The following is a 17,626-nucleotide window of genomic DNA, read 5'->3' as shown; positions in this document are numbered from 1 at the left end:
CAGGAATCGAACCTACGACCATCGTCCCAACGCCACTACCATTGGACTAACGTGGCCACGGACATCCAATTTAAGAATGACTCGATCTGGTTCACATTATTGACGGGATACATTTAACCCGTTGTTGACGGTGCCGTAGCATTTTACGTCAACTAATTTAGTGGCGTTGGGACGGTAACCCAAAGGTCGTAGGTTCGATTCCTGCCCGAGGTGATATGATTTTTCTCAGTCACTCTGGTATGGAACAATACGCAGAGGTATTCCCTGATTTAAATGAAACTCTTAATTCCTCATGATGTTAGCGGGAGAATCCGTTTGGTGACCCTCGACCTCACGTTGCTTAACGTGCCAAAAAATACACGGTGTCCATCCACTTTTCTGTCAGCCACCATTGTCCAACTAACATCACATCACGGTGAAGCTATAATTAGTTTTAAAAGACGACTCCTTACATTTTCTCAATGGTTACATATACTAACCTGGGATGATTTACACATTGAAAATAACAATGGCACTGGTTTAATTGTGAAACCATTATTCAGTGGACCTACACGCTAATAAAAGAGATAAATTTTCTGAACATGATAGTGCACGCTCATTTAACAAAATAAAAAATGTCTTCGTTATTTGAAAATCCATTCTTTTCAATTTGAGATTTGTCCAAAGGGTACGATAAATAATTTAAAATCTTAAAAGGAAGAGACTCATGGATAAAGGTTAGTTAATTCCTTTAATTAAGGAAACAAATAGGGTGTACAGAACCCATGGTAAGAGAGAGCTTTCGGCCTCGTAAGGCCTTTATTTAAATTATTATATTTACCATGGACTTAAATCGTTTTACTATTCGGTACGATAAATACATGGGATAGAGTTAATAACGAACCCCTGATCAGACCTTCGATACGCTCGTGTTTTTCTAATTGGCGTTTTATCTAGTTTTCAAAGGCAAGACACTCCGGGGCTATCTTAGCCGGAAGCTGTGGTCAACCGTAGAATGCCAAAGTAACTATATTCAGAAAGGAAGTGGAACATTTTTGTATAGAAAACCGGACAATACTAAAAGGAGTTTCACCGTTTTCTCACACCGAGACGGCCAGCTAAAGAAAACACCTTTATCTCCTGGCTCTTCCTGATGACTCCCTCCTATACAACCAACCAAAGAAAAAAGTGCCAACAAGACCGCCCAACACGAAGATACGCGTCTAGTAACTTGGAGTTTTCAAAAAGCAATAGAATGGTCCGAAACTTTGGCTTCCATGTTTATCAACGATTTGCACGTTTCAGCCAGGCCCGTCTTAAGACCCTTTGGGACCCTGGGCTAAATTTGTATGTCCGTTGTCTAAATTCAACTATCCACAATAATCAAACCAAAACTTTTAATTTCAAAAGTAGAACATAGGCCTACTGAAAATGAGATTTTTACTGACAGTGTTAGGTTTTAGAAATTGTAGGTACCGTATGATACAAGATGTGGCGATGAGTAAAATTACTTTAGACGTAACTAAAAGACACATAATATTAAATAAGTATAAATAATATTTAACCAACTAAACCCGTATCCCTAGAGTAGAGGCTGTATCACTGGCCTTTCTGGGACCCCAAAACTGGCTGGGGGCCCTGGGCTGTAGCCCATTTAGCCCATGCCTTAAGACGGCCCTGGTTTCAGCCACCAGGTTTAACAGAAACTGGTTACTTTAAAAACCAGTCATAGAGCGTGTTGGCAGACGATGTTTTAGTTTAGTTCATCCTCCCTTTTAGGTGAAATCATCGGTATGTTTAGTAAAACGTTCTGCCACCCTATGCAACGGGGTAGCCACTTCGAAAAAAATTGACCGCCAGATTTCTGATTTCCAAATATTTCCGATATTTCTTAAATATTTCCGTTTATTTCTATAGATTTCCAATTTTTTTTGGATTTCTCGAGATTTCCAATATTTCTTTCGATTTCTAGAGATTTACAATATACCTTTGGACTTCTAGATTTCCAGAAATATCGAAATTTTTACCGTTTATTTCTCTAGATTTCTAATATTTCTCCTGTATTTCTAGATTTCCAGAAATATCCCCAATATTTCGGTTTATTTCTCTAGATCTCCAATATTTCTGATTATTTCTCTAGATCTTCAATATTTCGGCTTATTTCTCTAGATCTCCAATATTTCTGATTATTTCTCTAGATATCCAATATTTCGGTTTATTTCTCTAGATTTCTAATATTTTTCCTGTATTTCTAGATTTCCAGAAATATCCCCAATATTTCGGTTTATTTCTCTAGATCTCCAATATTTCTAATTATTTCTCTAGATCTCCAATATTTCTGATTATTTCTCTAGATCTTCAATATTTCGGCTTATTTCTCTAGATCTCCAATATTTTGATTATTTCTCTAGATATCCAATATTTCGGTTTATTTCTCTAGATCTCCAATATTTCGGCTTATTTCTCTAGATCTCCAATATTTATGATTATTTCTCTAGATCTCCAATATTTCGGTTTATTTCTCTAGATCTCCAATATTTCGGTTTATTTCTCTAGATCTCCAATATTTCGGCTTATTTCTCTAGATCTCCAATATTTCTTTCGATTTCTAGAGATTTACAATATACCTTTGGACTTCTAGATTTCCAGAAATATCGAAATTTTTACCGTTTATTTCTCTAGATTTCTAATATTTCTCCTGTATTTCTAGATTTCCAGAAATATCCCCAATATTTCGGTTTATTTCTCTAGATCTCCAATATTTCGGCTTATTTCTCTAGATCTCCAATATTTCTGATTATTTCTCTAGATCTCCCATATTTCGGTTTATTTCTCTAGATCTCCAATATTTCGGCTTATTTCTCTAGATCTCCAATATTTCGGCTTATTTCTCTAGATCTCCAATATTTCGGCTTATTTCTCTAGATCTCCAATATTTCTGATTATTTCTCTAGATCTCCCATATTTCGGTTTATTTCTCTAGATCTCCAATATTTCGGCTTATTTCTCTAGATCTCCAATATTTCGGCTTATTTCTCTAGATCTCCAATATTTCGGCTTATTTCTCTAGATCTCCAATATTTCTGATTATTTCTCTAGATCTCCCATATTTCGGTTTATTTCTCTAGATCTCCAATATTTCGGCTTATTTCTCTAGATCTCCAATATTTCGGCTTATTTCTCTAGATCTCCAATATTTCGGCTTATTTCTCTAGATCTCCAATATTTCGGCTTATTTCTCTAGATCTCCAATATTTCGGCTTATTTCTCTAGATCTCCAATATTTCGGCTTATTTCTCTAGATCTCCAATATTTCGGCTTATTTATCTAGATCTTCAATATTTATCCTGGATTTCCAATATTTCCTATATTTCTTGTGGATTTCTAGATTTCCTTAAATAATAATTTCCATTTATCACTATTTGTACAGCAGATTTCTTAAGTGGCTACCCCCTCGACCAGATGGGGTAAGAAGTCCTTCAGAATCAAAACACTCTATTAAATTGTATCTAAAAGTCGGCAAATAAGCAAATTAAAATAATAATAATGCATAAATATAAAATACATGACTTAAAACACCAATTTTAAACTATTTTTATAAAATAATTAAGGGTCTAAATTGAAAGTGTGCCTGAATACATATTTTAAATCATTACCTATTTAACAAAGTAAAAACAAAACTCATCAATTTATTTTCTGCCATTCCAATAAAATATATTATTTAGAATTGCTAAAATGTACAGTTTTGCGTTGGTTCATCAAGTTTAAGATTTATTAACCATATAAGGTTAATCAAAAATTGCTCTAAGGATATTACACAATATTTTCTTCGGATTTTGTGGATTTAATAATTATTCGGTATATTACAAAACCTTTATTTTGCATCTTTTATTTTTTACGTACAATTATTTCTTAGGATTTTTATATATTTGAAATTTTTCGTTATACCTCAAAACGTATCAGATTCATCTTTTTTTTTATTTTTATGTACAATTGTTTCCTAAGAGTTTCTGGATTTCAGAATTTTTAGATATATCTGAAAATCCAGTAGAATTTTTAAAAACTTATAAAATTAAAACATTTTTATTTTTGGATGTTTGTACAATTTTCTCTAAGGTTTACCACAATTTTATCTAAAATTTAACACAATTTTCTCTAAAATGTATCACAATTTTATCTAATATTTATCAAAATTTCCTCTAAGATTTACCACAATTTTATATACTGTTTACCACAATTTTCTCTAAGATTTCCACAATTTAATAATATGTTTACCACAATTTTATAATATGTTTACCACAATTTTATAATATGTTTACCACAATTTTATAATATGTTTACCACAATTTTATAATATGTTTACCACAATTTAATAATATGTTTACCACAATTTAATAATATGTTTACCACAATTTAATAATATGTTTACCACAATTTAATAATATGTTTACCACAATTTAATAATATGTTTACCACAATTTAATAATATGTTTACCACAATTTTATAATATGTTTAAGACGATTTTATAATATGTTTACCACAATTTTATAATATGTATACCACAATTTTATAATATGTTTACCACAATTTTATAATATGTATACCACAATTTTATGATACGTTTACCACAATTTTCTGTGAGATTTACCACAATTTAGTAAAATTCAATATTTTAAGAAAGGCAAGATCCAGCGGATTATTTTAGGAATTTTTTTCCACGATTTTAAAAAAGAAAACAAACACGCTTGTCAAATTGCATACGCTCTCCGTAAATCGTCAATCTCAAGCTCTCAGTCGAGACTCTCAAAAGAAATAAAAGGTGTTGGGCAAAAAGTGGCTTCCTTCAGAGTTGGCCAAAGAAAAAGCAGAGCTCTAGAAGCCGAGGCCTACAGCGCCGTTGATAAGTCCCTAAAGCTTTAAGCGCGTCTGAATACAAAATAGAAAATAAAAGAAAAATAAATCTGGCAACACCGCTGTATTGTTGAGTTCTCGGGACGCCTGCCGAGATTGTTTCCACGCCAGACTCTCACGGAGACCCCCTCCGAAGATGCTCTCTTCCGAAGAGGCAATGAGCCTGGCGATCCTATAGTCCCGCCAAGGCGCACTTTGTCACTCCGCAAATCTCTCAAGACCCATTCACACCAGTCAACCATTTGTTGGACAACACGAGTGGCAAACCGAATATCTCCGTGTAAATAGACGGTAAAATAAATTCTAACGGCTTCCCAGCCTCTGAAGGGTTTTTGAATTTGGGGGTAGGAAAAAAGGGGAAACGTTTCGTGCCAGCATGGCTGCCAGCCTCCCCGCTTCGCGACTTTAATTGTCACTGAAGTCAATTCAATCGTTTTTCTCGTCTATTACGATTGATCTCAATTAATAATTTGTATTTTAATTTAAAGAATTCAAGTTATAGGTAAATTTACAGTTAAACAACCATTTTGTCTAGCTTTTATTCCCAAAATATAATGGTCAGTTTACTTAGATGGCGCCACGTGCTCTACGAAGAATCACGATTTAGATATTTGTTACTCGGCGACAGTTAAAAATTGGTCTCTGCGCATGCTCCAATACCAACCAATCCGGTGTTCCCTCCCTGGCTAGTGTCCAGTTTTTAAGTGGCAATGACGGTTTAAAATTCCACCCCCATTTATTTTACCGTCTATGGAGGATGAAGGTTGACAACCATTTGGGGGAATTGAAATAATTTTGGTCAGCTGGCAAAATGAAGATTTTGAAGCCTTTTTATTGGGTATCATTTTGTTTCGAGAAAAATTAGACGAAACATTTCAACTGAAGTAACTCGGAAAAATTCAGATAGAGTTGGCAAAAGTCAACGTTTCTTGCCCCTCGTTTGCCCCCTTCGAGACGCCCCTGTCCGCAACGATTTGGAAAAACAAACGAGTTTCTAAGAACGGCTGTTTGGATTTTGGCCGAGGCTTAGCTACGAATATTAAATAAAATATTTTGGTATACACCTTTATTAATGTAAATTAATATATTTTGTAAGAAAATAAATATTATGTTAAGAATTACGAGTACTTTTCTTCGCCGGTTAAAAGAGATCGAAGGGTCGGACACTTGCCATTATTTTGTACGGGATTTTGGGATTTCGTAGAGATTTTGGCAATTTTATCAATACTTTTTGAAGTGATTTTGGGATTTCAATGTTAATTTACCATAGAGAGAGCTAAAAGATTTTGCGATTTTAGACAAAGTGTATGGGATTTTGGTAAATGTCCGACCCCTCGAAAGAGATATAACCTTTAGTTCTTTATGACCTTCAAATGTTCTAGTCACTCCGCGTAATCGGTGTACAAGCCCGTGCCTTTGACTGTACCAATGAAAGTCTGTACCTTTATCAGTGTTTAGTACGCGTAATCTGTGTACAGGCCATCGGTCAGTGGTTAGCCCCTCGACTATTGGCCACTTCCTCCTATGCCTTTTGAATTTTTCGGCGTTGCTTTGTGTGTTTTGCCGAGATAATCGTTAAAATTGTTCGAGATGATAGTGCCTTTAATCTCGACAACGTTTCTTGGAGCGTGTGAATAAAAACGCAACGGGTTTTGCGAAGCTTTAGCTTATGTTGGCTGATACGAACAGGCCTTCCATCTTTTACGCTCGGTATCGCTTTGAATTGATTTGGCAACGGGCTATATCCCAGCTGTAGCCAAAACCCCTTCGCGATATTTACCGTAGTGGAGTCGTGCGAAAAGAATGTTTATACTTTGAAAAACTAGGAGTAATTTAGTCTAAATCGTTGTTAGGTTTTTCTCACCGTCTGGAAGTGTTTCCAGCAGGCTAGAAAGTGAGACGTATTATTTCGTCTGCCAGACGATATTTGCGCGAGTAAATAGACAGCTATTATTATTAAATATCTTTTACACCTTCAAAATAGCTTTCGAAAAAATCCAAATGATTCTCAAGTAACAGTCACGTGATCTGATCCTAGGAAATTATTAAAATATATCAGACTATCCGCAATTACGTTCTGATATTATAAAATCAGTTCATACGTGTGGAAATGTAAATCAGACTGTTTAAGCCTAAACTAATCTGAATTCATTGTAAACTGGCATTAATTATTTTTATTTGAATTTGCTTTCCACAAGATTATACAGGATGTTTCAAAAGGTTATGCAAAAATTTTAAGGAGTTGTATAGGGTGAGTTGAGAAGTATGTCTGTTTTTTTCATTTTCCTACGATGAGTTAAAAGAGCGCCAGAGAGCTTCAAAGTGTGGCCTACTAGCCCCTGGAAGTATGCTGCAACCAACCAAGCAGCAGGGACTTTAAATACTGTTTAAGTTTACTTTTTTACTCTGCAGGTAACCTCGATTTGTTTACAAAGTCCTTTTTTACCTATCACACGAACCCAAACCTTAATGTTCGCGTTTACCTGCTAACCGAATCTGATTATATGAATTATAGCATATTAGCTCTGATCGATTACTTGGGATAATGAATGAGATAAAATTTTAGATTAGATTACTTTGTGCAGACAATATGAAAGAAGAGCCTGATCTGACTAACTGATTATCTACAGATCTCTGAAAATTATGACCTGATCAGTTGACCCTTGGAAGTACTTTTATAAAATCTCTAGCTCACTCAAGTAATTAGCTCACTTTAGAAAATCTCTAGCTCACTCAAATAATTAGCTCACTTTAAAAATTTCTAGCTCACTCAAATAATTAGCTCACTTTTAAAATTTCTAGCTCACTCAAATAAATAGCAAACTTTAGAAAATCTCTAGCTCACTCAAATAATTAACTCACTTTAAAAAATATTAATACCGCAATAATAAAAACTATGAAGTTTTATAAAACCTTAATGAAAAGGAGTTATCCTAACACAAAGGTATTTTAACCCATTATTTAAAACAAAATAATTGATTTATACTGTTATATATCTGCAAAAAATAATCAAAACATAAGATTTTCCTACGAGCTTATAAAAGTAGTGAGTGTAAATTCCCTTCCGCATTATCTTGTGAAGACTTACTTCCCCTACGTCATAAGATAGTCTGTTCCGTCGTTTTCTCTCTCACTCTCCGAGACTCCCAAGCTTTAAGAGAGTATGAAATAAATACCAAAATTGTCTGTTATCACGCGCTACAACAGAAACATGAAATTCGATGTTCATACCAAGTTTCGTAAAACTAGTCACTCCCTTTAAGGAAAGTCGATGGAGCAGACGACATGATGACGTAGGGGAAGCGAGTCTTCGCAAGGTAAGGAGGAAGGGAATTTTCACCCACTGACTTTTAGAATCCAGCTATTGCACGAGCCAAGATATAATACAAATCAACGAAGGCCACAAGACGGTGCTGTCATCTATATTCGCCCTGATATAATTCGATAAAAGTCGGATCGATGGGAGCCGAAAAAAGCGTCATACTAAATCCAATCAGTTACAGACGCCGTCGCAACCAAACCCTTACTATTTATGAAATTATTACACCATTTATCTGGATTAGGATGATTAGCATCTCCGTCGGCTTGTTTTGGGGTGGAGCGCCGTATTAAGTAATGGCCGACAGGGACAAACAGTAATAAAAGTTCTCCTTCGTTCACTGACCGACTGATGGCCACGTTAAATACTCTTATTCAACAACACACGCTCACCTTAAGTGGCAGTCAGACCTGAGTTAATACCTATACGAACTGTACCGCGCCACTACCTTCGTATTAAATGTCGAGTGATAAGGGATGTTTAATAAAAGAACACCCGACAGTCGTTTGTTACGGAATGACGCGCAAACTGTACCTCGTTTATTCCTTTGAACGTAAACGTTAAGTGAGAGTGGAGCCAAAGGGCGGTTTCACTCGTGGCCGTCTTTGATATTAGTCAGTTTCGCGTCTTTAAAAACGTTTGATCAACTGGTTGGGTCACGTGCGAAACCAGCGTGGAATGTGGTCGCTTAAACGTTGTTTTCTTCGCCCCGAGCACGGAGACGATATAGATTTAATAACCGACTGAGATCGTAATCGCTATTTATACTTATGCTAAGCGCTAATCCGGTTTTGGCCAGTCCGACCTCGCTTAATTCAAATCAGCTTTTAATTCGTTTTCTTGAGCTACAAAACCGTCACTGCAGCGTTTTCATTCCCAAACTGTTCGTGTTAAGAGTTATTTTAATTCATATTTTGATATTGTGATAATTATCTATTATTATTTGGTCGTAATTCACCCAGAAGCAACGGCGGACTGTTTGTTTGAAGCTCAGGATAATATTTCATAAAATAAAAAAGGTTGAAAGGATTTACTTACATTTCTTAATAAAATTCGTTTTGTCATTTATAAGAAGTTTTTTTCAGGAAGTCTTAAAGATCTTGATTAAATTAATAATGTCATTGATTAGTGGTTTTCACGTGACGTCATTAAAAGTCTTAATAGGATCCATAAAGTCATTGATTGGTTGTTTTCACGTGAGGTCATTAAAAGTCTTAATAGAATCAATAAAGTCATTGATTGGTGGTTTTCACGTGAGGTCATTAAAAGTCTTAATAGAATCAATAAAGTCATTGATTGGTGGTTTTCACGTGAGGTCATTAAAAGTCTTAATAGAGTTCATAAAGTCATTGATTGGTGGTTTTCACGTGAGGTCATTAAAAGTCTTAATAGAATCCATAAAGTCATTGATTGGTGGTTTTCACGTGAGGTCATTAAAAGTCTTAATAGAATCCATAAAGTCATTGATTGGTGGTTTTCACGTGAGGTCATTAAAAGTCTTAATAGAGTTCATAAAGTCATTGATTGGTGGTTTTCACGTGAGGTCATTAAAAGTCTTAATAGAATTCATAAAATCATCTATTGGTTGTTTTCCCGTGAGGTCATTAAAGGTCTTAATATAATTCATAAAGTCATTGATTGGAGGTTTTCACGTGAGGTCATTTAAGGTCTTAATATAATTCATAAAGTCATTGATTGGTGGTTTTCACGTGAGGTCATTAAAAGTCTTAAAAGAATTCATAAAATCATCTATTGGTTGTTTTCACGTGAGGTCATTAAAGGTCTTAATATAATTCATAAAGTCATTGATTGGAGGTTTTCACGTGAGGTCATTTAAGGTCTTAATATAATTTATAAAGTCATTGATTGGTGGTTTTCACGTGAGGTCATTAAAAGTCTTAATAGAATTCATAAAGTAATTGATTGGTGGTTTTCACGTGAGGTCATTAAAAGTCTTAATAGAATTCATAAAATCATCTATTGGTTGTTTTCACGTGAGGTCATTAAAGGTCTTAATATAATTCATAAAGTCATTGATTGGAGGTTTTCACGTGAGGTCATTAAAAGTCTTAATAGAGTTCATAAAGTCATTGATTGGTGGTTTTCACGTGAGGTCATTAAAAGTCTTAATAGAATTCATAAAATCATCTATTGGTTGTTTTCACGTGAGGTCATTAAAGGTCTTAATATAATTCATAAAGTCATTGATTGGAGGTTTTCACGTGAGGTCATTTAAGGTCTTAATATAATTCATAAAGTCATTGATTGGTGGTTTTCACGTGAGGTCATTAAAAGTCTTAATATAATTCATAAAGTCATTGATTGGAGGTTTTCACGTGAGGTCATTAAAAGTCTTAATAGAGTTCATAAAGTCATTGATTGGTGGTTTTCACGTGAGGTCATTAAAAGTCTTAATAGAATTCATAAAATCATCTATTGGTTGTTTTCACGTGAGGTCATTAAAGGTCTTAATATAATTCATAAAGTCATTGATTGGAGGTTTTCACGTGAGGTCATTTAAGGTCTTAATATAATTCATAAAGTCATTGATTGGTGGTTTTCACGTGAGGTCATTAAAAGTCTTAATAGAATTCATAAAATCATCTATTGGTTGTTTTCACGTGAGGTCATTAAAGGTCTTAATATAATTCATAAAGTCATTGATTGGAGGTTTTCACGTGAGGTCATTTAAGGTCTTAATATAATTCATAAAGTCATTGATTGGTGGTTTTCACGTGAGGTCATTAAAAGTCTTAATAGAATTCATAAAGTAATTGATTGGTGGTTTTCACGTGAGGTCATTAAAAGTCTTAATATAATTCATAAAATCATCTATTGGTTGTTTTCACGTGAGGTCATTAAAGGTCTTAATATAATTCATAAAGTCATTGATTGGAGGTTTTCACGTGAGGTCATTAAAAGTCTTAATAGAGTTCATAAAGTCATTGATTGGTGGTTTTCACGTGAGGTCATTAAAAGTCTTAATAGAATTCATAAAATCATCTATTGGTTGTTTTCACGTGAGGTCATTAAAGGTCTTAATATAATTCATAAAGTCATTGATTGGAGGTTTTCACGTGAGGTCATTTAAGGTCTTAATATAATTCATAAAGTCATTGATTGGTGGTTTTCACGTGAGGTCATTAAAAGTCTTAATAGAATTCATAAAGTAATTGATTGGTGGTTTTCACGTGAGGTCATTAAAAGTCTTAATAGAATTCATAAAATCATCTATTGGTTGTTTTCACGTGAGGTCATTAAAGGTCTTAATATAATTCATATTCATAAAGTCATTGATTGGAGGTTTTCACGTGAGGTCATTAAAAGTCTTAATAGAGTTCATAAAATCATCTATTGGTTGTTTTCACGTGAGGTCATTAAAGGTCTTAATATAATTCATAAAGTCATTGATTGGAGGTTTTCACGTGAGGTCATTAAAAGTCTTAATAGATTTCATAAAATCATCTATTGGTTGTTTTCACGTGAGGTCATTAAAAGTCTAAATAGAGTTCATAAAATCATATATTGGTTGTTTTCACGTGAGGTCATTAAAAGTCTTAATAGAGTTCATAAAGTCATTGATTGGTGGATTTCACGTGAGGTCATTAAAAGGCTTTATATAATTCATAATATTTTGAAATGTAGTTTTCACGTGACGTCATCAACAACCTCACCCGCCTTCTCGCCCTGCCTGTACTTGATAAATTTCTTAAATTATTAACATTTAAAAATTATTCCGTGTTAGTCTCGATATGGGCTAAAACACATTTTTCAATAAATTCAAAGCCAATATCTCCAAGGCATAAAATTCTTATAAAAAAACGTAATTTCGCGTATATATTCAAAACCGGAATCACCAAATAGCTCCCAAATTCCTACAAAATTTAAACCAATTAAAAAATAATCAATTTTACTAAATATCTCTAAATGGCGCTTAAAAAAACAGGGCCGCCAAATATGCGAAGGAAATATTCGGGAAATACGGGCGCCATCCAGATAATTACACCCGCGACGAGATAGCGCCATAAATCATATCCTTCACCCTATCTTTAAGCAAATATAAAAAATGGCCGATATATTTTGACCTATTACGATCAGTGACCCATAATTTCTCCAAGACGGGAAGGTCACGGATTTCAAAGACGTGAAAACCAAAATAAACTGATCAGAATCTAATTCGCGGGGTCGGCGCTCAAAATACTAATTCTCAGTTTCGTAGAACAATCGGGTGGAACGCAGCGTATCAAGTTCTCATTCACGATTTTACATTTTCTTAAATATACTCATCAAAGGTTCTCATCTCCCAGTGCCTAGTTTCTTTTGTATTTGGAAGAGTCCGCGAACCGTAACTGAGGTCTGAGAGATAAGGTCTGAAGCACGAATATCGGCCAGTTTTCTTTCTGAAGATTCTTAACGACGCAGACGTCACGTATTGGTTTTCCATCGTGAACCACTTCTCGAAGTGTTTCGGATTTTTCGAGTCCGCTTAACGAAGATCCCTTATCTACATTTTTATTTTTCGTTTACCTTTTTTATTGTGTAGCTTTTTTTTAGTGAAATAATTGCGAAAATTTGGAATATAGAGCGATTCTTTTTGGGTTTTGAATATTTTCTTTAAATAGCAGCGACTACTGCGAAAATTGTATCGTTCCTAATTATATTAAAGGTTTACTATTTTTTGGAAAATAATTTAAAATAAATAATAGGAAGAATCTAGTTTATTATAAACGTGACTTGGAAATTTTATACAATTATTTTTATTTACTTTTACATTTAATCAAAATTTGGCATTCTTTGAATTTTACGATAGATTGGTTAAAATTATTTTTCATTTTTAGGTATTAAAAGCCACAAACATCAGGTTAAATAGAGGGGCAGGTCACTATCATGATTAGTAGGACACCCTCCAATAATATAATCAGATTAAATCATGATTAGAATGATTAAATCGTGATTAGAATGACTAAATCGTGATTATAATGATTTAATCGTGATTAGAATAATTAAATTGTGATTAGAATAATTAAATCGTGATTAGAATGATTAAATCGTATTAAGAATGATTAAATCGTATTAAGAATGATTAAATCGTGATTATAATGATTAAATCATTTTAAGAATGATTAAATCGTATTTAGAATGATTAAATCGTGATTAGATTATTAATAATTTAATAATGATTATTAGGACACCCAAAAGCATTGTGAACTGCCCCTCGGGTTAAAGTAATGAGCAATACCAGAGGTTTATAATATACCTTTTACGAGATAAGTATCTTTCAAGGCTATTTAAATGAATCATGTACCATCGCAGGCGGATATGTACACCATGCACATCAAGGCTCAAAATATTTCACTTCGCTTATAGGTGTAAAACGTACAAATTATATTGCCTTCGTCGAATAACATTAGAACGATTGGTAGATCATTACATATCTCGTAAAATGTATATTATTTACTTCTGGTAATACTTATTATATTTCAACGTAATTTCATTAACTAGGTTTTTTCTGGTCTACAAATAAATAAGGGGATAAAATAAACGAAACACATTATTAGCTTTTTATTATTATCATTAAAATTAATTAAAATTAATCCAAATAATGATTATCAATTTCCTAAATTCTTAAACAGGGTTCGTACAAAATTTCCGGAATTAAATTCCCTGACATTTCCAGGTTTTCCCCGACTAAATTGCCAAATTTCCCTGACCATTTTTGTAGAATAAATTTATGTTTTGAGGTAAAATCTTGAAAAATGTCAATTGTGTATTTTTAATACATTTTTCCAAAATTTATTTACCGGGTTTGTTTTGGGGGTCATTTTAAATTTCCCTGACTTTTCCAGGTTTTCCAGGTATTCCAGGGCTTTAGTCCCATTCGACCGAAATCCCATTCGACCGAAGGCGGTTTTTGAGGTGTCCCATTCGACCGAATTCCGCCGAAACGTGCGGTTTTTATGTGTCCCATTCGACCGAACGCTGCTATATAAATTGGCTTTTGGGATGAGCATGAATTATATTTTTATCTTCACCTAGTCAAGAAAAGTAACCTAACCTAACCTAACCTAACCTAAACATATATCTTCGATAGTACATACCTTATAAATAAAATACCAAATCACCCCGCCAATTGGGCTACATTTTAAAATTCTTTCGGTCGAATGGGATTCGGTCGAATGGGATTTCGGTCGATTGGGAATAAACGATTCCAGGTCGTGTACGAACCCTGTTAAATATTCAAAAATACTAAAAAAATCTTTAAAGAGAATGTGAACATTAATATTTAAGGTGGATCACCTAATTTAACATTTCTGACCCCAGGTTTAAAAACACGTCTTGTTTTGGAATGAAAGGTCATCAAGATCTTCCAACGTACGAGCCAACATTTTCACCGAAATTATCTTATTAGAAAATAGAACAGACGACAACTTGAATTACTTCGTGACTCCCAGTTAGTTCCACCAACTTTCGCGGAAACTCATTGGCTTTAGCGATTAATAAAACGAATTAATTACGTCGGGGAGGCCGCTTTACCTCTACCGAGACCCCCTGCTTCATTCTCTGAGAAGACAATGGCGAAGTCCCCCCATTAGCAACTTCAAACGAGCCGAAGTTCTGGGTGCTAGCAGATAAGAATTCAACAGCTTTGGCAATAAAACCCGTAGCGAAGGTGTTGATGATAGCCGCTTCGCATTATACATTCCATTATATGTCGCTAATATTCGCGGGTAAATAGAAGCAAAATAATGGTCCAGAATGGAAGAGGCCAGCCTGAAAGTGGCGTGGTGCGCTCCACTGGCCCGAGGTGCCATTGTGTCACTGCCTACTCACATTGACGGCACATATTACTTGGGGAATTTGAAAGATCTTTCACGAATGTCAACTTTGTTTGTGAATATGAACCGTATGGAGACTACCTTATATTATAAGGAACGCAATAACCATAAGTATGACACGATTTAGAGTGATTATAAACTATCACGTAGTGATTGCGTGTTCGGAAATTTAGGAACAGGTCACTCGTCACGTCCTACTCCCTTTGTTGACCACGTGAGTGCCAGCTAAGAGCAACAAATACAGCACCCCATACAATAAGAACGCAACCCGACAAAAGTTGTGCATTTTCTCGCGAACAGTGTTCATTGGTTAGACGCTTTAGCGCCTGCTGCCGTCGGAAGGGAAAAATTCGGAAATTGGCTTCCCCCTTTCCGTAAAACGTTCAGCGTAAAGGCTCGTCCAATGAAATTTGTACACAACACTGAGTTAGCGTGTTTAAAGGCTAGCTGCGCTCTCCTTGTGTTTGTTGCTCCTAGGTGCCAGGCTAGTGTGAATGCGTCAAATACGATTCAATAATTTATCATTATTTTTACCAAAATAAATGTTATTTTTATTGTTTTTTTAATAAGTCTGGGCTATCCCTTTATTCAGGCTATTGGCTTCGATTAACTGGTAACAGGCCGCCGAGACTGTTAGCGAACCATACAAAAACATTAACATAGTGAAAATAGGAAGTGTCATACTTACGTTAATTATGTTACTTAGGGCTATATAAAAGTAAACGTTATACGATATCTATAAAGCGGGTACGGACTGCGATTTATGATGGTGGGGGCGGTGTTAGGTGGGAGCCCTCGATTGTTTTATACGCACGAACACGTGTTCCTCGAATTCTTGACGTCGACTCCGCCAAAATATACAGATGGGTTATTTCACAGTCTTCAACAACATTTTCGGTTCGCAGCGCCGCCGGGTGTTATTTCTTACGCGGTTTTGTGCCATCGATTTATGAGGCTTATAAATAAAGTATTCCGCCATGTTTCGTCTTGTTAAGTGTCCCGGTACCCGCCAAATGTTCTTTCAAATTTGACGAGTCCAGATATTGTTATCGAGTTTGACGAGTTCAGATATTGTTATCGAGTTTGATAAGTCCAGATATTGTTATCGAGTTTGATAAGTCCAGATATTGTTATCAAATTTGACGAGTTCAGATATTGTTATCGAGTTTGATAAGTCCAGATATTGTTATCAAATTTGACGAGTTCAGATATTGTTATCAAATTTGACGAGTTCAGATATTGTTATCGAGTTTGATAAGTCCAGATATTGTTATCGAGTTTGATAAGTCCAGATATTGTTATCGAGTTTGATAAGTCCAGATATTGTTATCGAGTTTGATAAGTCCAGATTTTGTTATCAAATATGACGAGTTCAGATATTGTTATCAAATTTGACGAGTTCAGATATTGTTATCAAATATGACGAGTTCAGATATTGTTATCGAGTTTGATAAGTCCAGATATTGTTATCAAATTTGACGAGTTCAGATATTGTTATCGAGTTTGATAAGTCCAGATATTGTTATCAAATATGACGAGTTCAGATATTGTTATCGAGTTTGATAAGTCCAGATATTGTTATCAAATTTGACGAGTTCAGATATTGTTATCAAATATGACGAGTTCAGATATTGTTATCGAGTTTGATAAGTCCAGATATTGTTATCAAATTTGACGAGTTCAGATATTGTTATCAAATATGACGAGTTCAGATATTGTTATCGAGTTTGATAAGTCCAGATATTGTTATCAAATTTGACGAGTTCAGATATTGTTATCAAATTTGACGAGTTCAGATATTGTTATCGAGTTTTATAAGTCCAGATATTGTTATAAAATTTGACGAGTTCAGATATTGTTATCGAGTTTGATAAGTCCAGATATTATTATCGAGTTTGACGAGTCCAGATATTATCATCAAAATTAGCGAGCCCACGTTTATGATCAAAATTAACGAGCCCACTTTTATGATCAAAATTAACGAATCAAGATATGATGATCAAAATTAGTGATCCCACTCCTATGGCCCAATTAACGAATCCATATGTTATGATCATAATTGGTTAACCCCACTTCTATGACCAAATTAACGAGCCCAGATATTGTGATCAGAATTAACGAATTCATGACGAAAAGTTACGATTCAAATTTTCTATTATTATTATTATTATTATTATTATTATTATTATTAGTAATTTATTCAATGTAAATTCAAATTCAGTGCCACCCAAATTCTTTACCGGCAATCGCGAGTAGGAAAATGTTGCTCATATTGGAAACCAAAATTTTTCGAATTTTTACAACTCAAATAAGCAAATAAAAACATGAGACGGTTGGCCACACATAGTAAAACCACAACCGTATTAAAATTCAAAGGACAATTATAACAGTTAGAGACGAATATCGGGTACAAATTCCCAGAAATTGCCAAGCAAACAACTAATTACAGGTCTTTGTGGGTGAGGCCTCAATTTCACGCATCTCATTTTAATTTTATCCCTGAAATGATCAAACTATGCGGAAGTACGTATACACTGGTATCTGGGTAAATGAAATACAATTCGAAAAAAATTGTGTACA

The sequence above is a fragment of the Leiobunum rupestre genome, chromosome 5, assembly GCF_980474605.1.
Source record: "Leiobunum rupestre chromosome 5, qqLeiRupe1.1.hap1, whole genome shotgun sequence".
NCBI lineage: Eukaryota > Metazoa > Arthropoda > Arachnida > Opiliones > Sclerosomatidae > Leiobunum > Leiobunum rupestre.
Note: the sequence above shows the minus strand (reverse complement) of the source record.